The sequence below is a fragment of the Triturus cristatus genome, chromosome 3_2, assembly GCF_964204655.1.
Source record: "Triturus cristatus chromosome 3_2, aTriCri1.1, whole genome shotgun sequence".
NCBI classification, from domain to species: Eukaryota; Metazoa; Chordata; class Amphibia; order Caudata; family Salamandridae; genus Triturus; species Triturus cristatus.
In genome coordinates this window covers 915,764,692-915,772,260 of record NC_140584.1, presented here as the reverse complement: position 1 = coordinate 915,772,260, position 7,569 = coordinate 915,764,692, and positions in this window count along the sequence as shown.

The following is a 7,569-nucleotide window of genomic DNA, read 5'->3' as shown; positions in this document are numbered from 1 at the left end:
AATACCCCGCAGCATGGCGCTGGTTTTGCGCCGCCGCTGCGTCACTAAAGTGACGCAACGGCGGCGTAAAAGAGGTGCAAGGGGCTTGTAAATCTGCCCCACAGTCTTTAACAACACATTACATATACCAGCAGTTTCCCCACCACCTAACTTACAACAGGTACCAAAAATAGGAGATTCTGTAAGTAGTGGCCCGTCGCATGCTCCTGTAGCTCCATCTCGACGTGCCACTATGGCTCCGACTCTCAAGCAGACAGGTCCCCCCGAAGCTCATCTCTGCAGTACTCAGCAAAAGCATCTTTATTCTCAAGTCGCTGCAACCTGTAGAAGGCCTACCAATGTTTTAACAGTCCCATCTGTGGGCACTAAAGCTCATGTTCAACAGAATAAGCAATCTACTTACCTTCCTATACAAGCACAGACAGTTTTTATGGTTAATGTCCCCAAAAAATTTCTAGCGGCAGTTATGAGAATGACGAATCCTTGAAAAATAAATCAATGCTTTGGTTACGCCATGTTAGGGTTTGCCGCTCACTGATTAGGGAAGATATAATCAGGGCACGGAGATGCACATCCAATAATAAACCTATGGACTGCATCGAACTTACCCTGGCTAGCCCCGACCTGGCGGAAATACTTCTGGCATTAGAGTATAGGACCTGTCCCTCGGATTCTTCATCCATCCAGATTAGGTGCTTTCCAACAATTGCTGCAGCAAGGGCTCATGATAATGTGATATCGCTGCCCACACCAAGAGGCTCCTTACTCGAGGCTGTTGATTGACTATGTCATGATTCTCAGCCCCGGCACAAATCAGAATTTACTCCAAACACTAACATCCAAAGCGCCCCTAGCACTACCCAATTGTGTACTGTTCCTGAACATCTCCTGACCTCATTAATACTTAATAGTCACAGTGGCCATCCTGGTTGTAGCTCGAGGGATCAGGGGGCTGTAGGATATACCAATACCTCTGTTCCACCTTCCATTCTATTCCCCTTGGCCCAACAAATCCCTCCGTGTAATGGTATTTCAACCTCCCAGCTTAAAATCCTTTCTTGGAATGTGGCAGGTCTCCATAGCAAAATGTTGTTACCTGATTGGAACAAATTGATTAAGGAACACCACATCTGTATATTCCAAGAAACATGAAGCCTAGTTCCATTATATAAGTCTGGATATACTTGTTTTTTTACTTCTGCCGTTCGCATGGGGAGGGGGCGGCCTTCCGGAGGTTTTATTGTTTGGGCCAAGATTGATATGGGCTGCAAAATCACTGAACATCAATGTGCGAGCCCAGATATTATGTGGCTCTCGATCAAGGGAAGTAGAGGAGGTGAAACCCTTGAGCTGTTTAATGTTTACATAAGGGGGACACCAGGGGGTAAAGCATCAAATATTGTCTTGTCACTGGAACAGGAGTTATCTAACTGCCCATCAGATTCATATGTTATGATTGCTGGGGATTTTAATTGTACCTTTGAGCCATTAGGCTCTGAAGATTTGCTGGGGGTAGAGGAAGATAATCACAAGTGGGGTGTCCCTTTGCTAAATATACCCCCTATCAAGAAATGGTCACAGGTAGCAATTCAGATTAGTGCACTTACTTTAGAAATCGGACTAAGAGCTGTAAATGGTAGAATTCCCTCTGACGCTGCAGGGGCCAACACATACAATAGAGTCACTTGTCCCTCTCGAATTGACTACATATTAGTTGATGTTAGACTTTGGAGAACCATATTAGATATGGTAGTGGTTCCTTCTACTGATAGTGATCACAACACATTAAGTCTGTCAATGGAAATCCCCTGGGCTCTTTCTTTTTCCCCAATCCAGGGTGCAAGCACCCTCTTATGATGACAAAAGAACTCATCCCTTCGAATTGTAGAAGTTACGTTAAAGGGCCTAGAGTTGCTGCCCAAGAATCCCAAATGGCTGACATCAGGCATACTCTCAGTGAAAATACCCTCAAATTGCGGGAGGCCTTTAGCTAAACGGATGGTTTGTTCAAGATCCCAGAATTATATGAAAGAATGATAGCTCAGATGGAGTCCTTTTTTATCATAGCGAACCATGCTGGCAAATCAGGTGTATGCCGTAAAAATCGCCAGACTTGGTTTAATGGAGATTGCAGACAGAGGAAAAAGGCCTTGATCTTAGCAATACAAAGCAGAAATTGTTCCTTAATAAGAGAAACTAGAAAGGATCACAAAACTGCTGTTAAGTACGCAAAGCTTGAGTGGGATGAGACTCACTGGCAGAACTTAAAGGATGCAAGTGCAGCCAGGGATTCCAGTCTTTTTTGGAACATGGTTAGGCGGTCGGGTAATAAAGATCCCGATTTAATTCCTAATCATGTTAGAAGCCAGGACTGGTATAATCATTTTGGGAAACTTTACTCTGGGACTAATTCAACTTGCCAAAACGGATCAGAAAACCATTTTGGTGCCTGTCCCATTTTGAATGCTATTAACCATTTTACCGTAGAAGAAGTAGAGGTGGCCATAAAGAAAATAGTTCCAGCAAAAGCTTCGGGACCAGATGGCCTCCCGGGAGATTTCTTTCTTGCAGATCCCCCCCAAATGGGCAAATTATATTATGCTTTTAATCAATTCTATTGCAAAGGGCAGTGCAGTACCCGACTCATGGAATGGTGCAGAGGTGGTACCCATTTTAAAACAAGCATTGGCATAGCCAATAGGTCTCGCCTTTGGGACCTTATAAGAGTTTAGCCATGCAACAGTTGTATAACTAAATACTTATAAGGTTCCAAAAGCGAGACCTATTGACTATGCATAGGGGCTGTGCGGCCGCGAAAGTGATCGCGATCAAACATCAAGCGGCCGTAAGGCCGCGAAAGTGAAAGTAATCGTGGTCAAGCGCGGCGCGCGCGTCCGCGCACATGCGCTGTAGCTCTAGGCTGGCCTGGTAGCACTTTTTGGAGCCCTATCAATAAGTCTCGCCAGACCAGCACATGCGCTGGGTCAGGCGAGACCTAAAAAGGTGCAAGGGATGACCCTGCCAACTACCGCCCAATCAGTTTGATTGATGCTATGCAGAAAGTAGTTGACAGGGTGTTGTTGCAGAGAATCCATCATTGGGTGGACGATGAGAATATTCAAGCGGGATTCAGGGCCTGTACATGGACGGTGTATCAAGCATTTAGGTTGCTTTTAAATGTACTGGAAGGTTGTTGTAATTGGCAAGGGCAGTCTTTATTTGGCCTTTATTGACCAAAAGACTGCCTTTGACCTGGTCGCCTGTGAGCAGTTGTGGCATCTACTAGATGATATGGGGATCCCACCAATGGTTCTGAATCTGTTGATTCGTCTTCACGAGGGCAATTATGCCCAAGTGAGGCGGGGGTCCCAAGACCAGAAGACAGATAGGATCCCTGTAAATAGAGGAGTACGCCAGGGTTTTGTCATGCCGCCCACCCTGTTCTTTTTATATATGAACAGGGTGGTTAGCTTTCTCCAAGAATTTCCCTCTGACGCCCCTGCCCTGGCAAGAGAGAGGGTTCCTACCCTGCTCTTCGCAGATGACACACTTCTTATATCTTAGACTCCGGCAGGGCTCCAAAAGCTCCTCTATATAGATTTCATCTTATTTGTGAGTCTAGGGGGCTGATTGTTAACACCTCTAAAACCAAACTTGGGGGCATATCAGCAACACCCGGCTATAATTATCGCTCAGCGCTCTTAGCGTGAAAATAATTATCACCGGGTAACGTGGATTTTTATCGCTGAGATAGCGTGCTATTAGCAACGCTTATCTCCTCAGCGATAAAAATCCTCTCGCTAACTGCCTAATGTGAGATTATCGCTGGAAACCCAGCGATAATCTCACGCAATGTGGCGTTAGCTTGCTGATAGGGACTCACAAACTTAGCCATGATATCCACCCTCGATAGGATATCATGGCTAAGTCAGCCCTGAAGCAGGCGTAAGGAAAGTAGCGATAACAGGGGTTATCGCTACTTTTCCTGATGCTATGCTTCATAGCGTGGGGCTTGATGATAGGAGAAATGTCGCTTAGCGACATTTCTCCTGTCATGTTAGGTCAGGAACGCCCACTTTGCATCTCATTAGAGATGCAAAGCTGGGCGTTAGGAATCCTGTTGCTAAAGCAAGGTTTCATGCGTTAGCGCGGCCTTGCTAATTAGGCGGCGATAATTTTTTAGCGCCTGCTTGTAAATATGCCCCCACGGGTGTTTAACCCCTACAGGCCATATAGAGGCAATTGTACCTTAGATGGAACCCGCTTAGAGCGAGTCGCAACGTTTGATTATTTAGGCATACGACTCGCTGAGAAAATGCATTGGAGTCACCACATCGATAAAATGCTTTTGAGCCGCAAACGTGCAGCAGGAGCATTAGTTAGAGAACATCGCTCCTCGCAGAGCAGACCTGTGGCTCCTGCCCTTACGATCTACGCAGCGAAAGCAGTTAGCTCAGCCCTTTATGGTGCTGAATTATGGGATTTCGATAATGTAGATGGAATTAGCAGTTCTGAACATACATTTTTAAGAGATCTAGGGCCATATGTAGGTAGCATCACATTTACCGACTCATAAATACCGAATTTTACCGATTCGGTATTTATGAATCGGTAAATGTGATGTAGGTAATAATTCGGTAAATTTTACCGAATCGGAATAATTCGGTAATTATGAATCGGTATTTACCGATTCGGTAATGAGGCATACCTTCCCATTGATTCCTATGGGCCTGGAGGCCTGGAGCCCCATAGGAATCAATGGGAAGCCATTCACCATTACCGATTCGGTAAATACCGATTCGGTAATGGGGGGAGCATATTCAAGGGTGGCAGGGTGTCACATTGACACCCTGTTGCACCCCTGAATCTTGCATGTGTGCACATGTGGCGCACATACATGCCCTAAGGGCATGTATGTCTGCCACATGGCACTCTTAAATCTGCAAAATATTACTTTTTGCAAGGTATTCGTTATTTATCACCAACCTGTATTTGGTGGTAAATAACGAATTCTTAATAATAATTTTCACTCATTAGAGTGCTCCCTACATATGATTTCAGGATTCGGTATTTACCGATTCGGAATTTTACCGATTCGGTAATTTACCTAATCCTGAAATATGCCTCCTACATCTCAAATAGCTAAATATCGGTCGGTAACGGGATATTTACCGAATTTCGGCCGTTACCGACCGGTATTTAGCTACCTACATGAGGCCCCTAGTGATGCTCCCCTGTAATGTACCACTAAAACCCCTGGTGAGCGATATGGGCAGGCGTTCTTTTAGAGACATAGCCCGGCTGCGGCCCTTGTTATTCTGGGCCCGGCTGCGATGGACTCCTGAGCTTACCAGCTACGCCTCTGCGCTCATAGAATTGATGGCCTTAGATGGCAACCAAAGAATTAGTTGGTCCCCTAATCTCAAGAAAACACTTTTTGTGCTTGGCCTCAAGGAGTCGTGGGATACTCAAACCCCACCTAGTAAGGTTGAGCTCACAAAGCGCTACTGGGCATGGGTTGATGCCTAAGAGCTTAGCAATTTGAGTTCAGGAAGGCTTACAGAAGAATTTTACCTCCATAAGCAGCGTATACTTTTAGAACTATATTTATTTTTATCGAGACGCCAGGAGATAGGGCACTTTACATATAGTTTAGGGTAGGTTCACTCCCGGTACGAGAGCTAACTGTAAAGTGGAGTGCCCCTCATCAGACGACAGCGGATTGCCCCTGCTGTAAGGCACCGATTGAGAGTGTGGCCCATCTTATGTTTTCTTGCCCCGCCTACAAGAGGGCTAGAACAAGATGGCTTAAACCTATCTGTAGCCAATTGTGCACTTATGAACATAGTGTTGCTTTGCGCATCCTGAAGTCGGATGCGCAAAGCAACCAAGTATCTTGGCCGCGTTTGGATAGTAAGGTTTAAATTCTTATGTGGGACATCTCAATGAATTATTATGCTTTTACATTATTTTTATCCTGAGCTCAATTGGTCTGTTTATTTATATTGCACTGTCACTTTATATAATATCCTGCATACAAATTGGAATCAAATTTATTTTATTGTGTATTAATTTTTTTTTTATGCTTAAGGATTTGCATATTTTAACTGTTGATTTTTGACAACTCATATTTTATTGATGATTGTATGAATGTTAACGCTTTTAAGATACCTGTTATTGAATAAAGCTATCTTTGATTGATTGATTGAGTATGATCTTTCTGAAGAAGAACATCTTTCTTCAGATAATAAAGACTTAGATAAGCAATATGGGCGGCGGACTCGCTCTACTTTGACTGTTGATGAAAAAGCCACTATCAGATCCACTGCTCGCAAAGAAGCTCATGGGACTACTTTTGCCCAAGACCTTGTAGTAATGGTTCAGCATTGGAAAGATTTAGAGCAGCTATATTTTGCAGAGAAGTTTACCTGGGAGGTAATACTTGGTTTTTGAAACGTTTCTGAAAACTTAGGGGCATATTAGCAACGCTTTGTGATAAATATCGCAAAGCGCGCTTAGTGAGTATTTTTTCATTGCCGGCTATCGCTGGATTCCATCGCCGAGATAGTACATTATTAGCAACGGCTATTTCCATGGCGATGAAAAATCCAGCAATAGCGGTGAAAAGTGGGATTATCGCATGAATTACAGCGATAATAACCCAGCGTTAGGGGGGCGGTTGCTGATAGGCCATGGTGGTCTCAGCCACACAATCCACCCCCCCATTGAGTTGAATGGACAAGTCAGGTTTTGAGCAGGTGTAAAAAACCTGTGATACCCACGGTTAGCGCGACTTTCATCGTCGCTAACCGGGTCCCAGGGCCGCATTGCTGATAGGAGATAGGTGTGTTTGCGAGTGGATTCCTGTTGTTTTCGTGGGGCACGCCCACTTTGCATGTCATTAGTGATAAATATCGCTGACATGCAAAGTGGCAAGGGAAATGGTCGCTGTCGCCGGAAAGCTGTCGCTAACAGCTGTTAGCGACAGCTTGTTAATTGGGTGATAATAATATTGCTGCTTTAGTGGCAGAAAGGGCTGCTAAAGCGGCGTTAATGCCCTTGCTAATATGCCCCTTAGAGCTCACTGATATCAATTCTGATTATAAACAATTAAATGATGGAACTTTTCTTTTTTCAAATATACCTGATTTAATTAGGTGACAGACAATGACCCTAGTCATTCTGTGGTTACTGTAAAATCAATGCGTGAAGCTGCGCCTCTTTGTGTTCCTCCAAAGGGTATGGGAACAAGTGCTGATAAAGATTCAGATGATGCAACAGGATAGTTTGTCTATAATTGGGTTTATACTCCCTGGAGTAGAGCAGATGTTATGGCTCTTAAAGCTGCTTTGCCTGATCCACAGAAAAATCTGGCCGCTTTTTATGAAGAAGTGGAAGGAGCTATTAGCTCCTGTACTATGACTCAGCCAGATATTGACATGTTTTTTGAACTTTTTTTGCCCCCTGATATGTGGAGAACAATTCGGAAAATAGATGATAATGTAGCCTATAGTGATACTTGGGTGCATTTAGAAGAAATAGATGCGGCTAGAGAGCCTGCACAGAAAC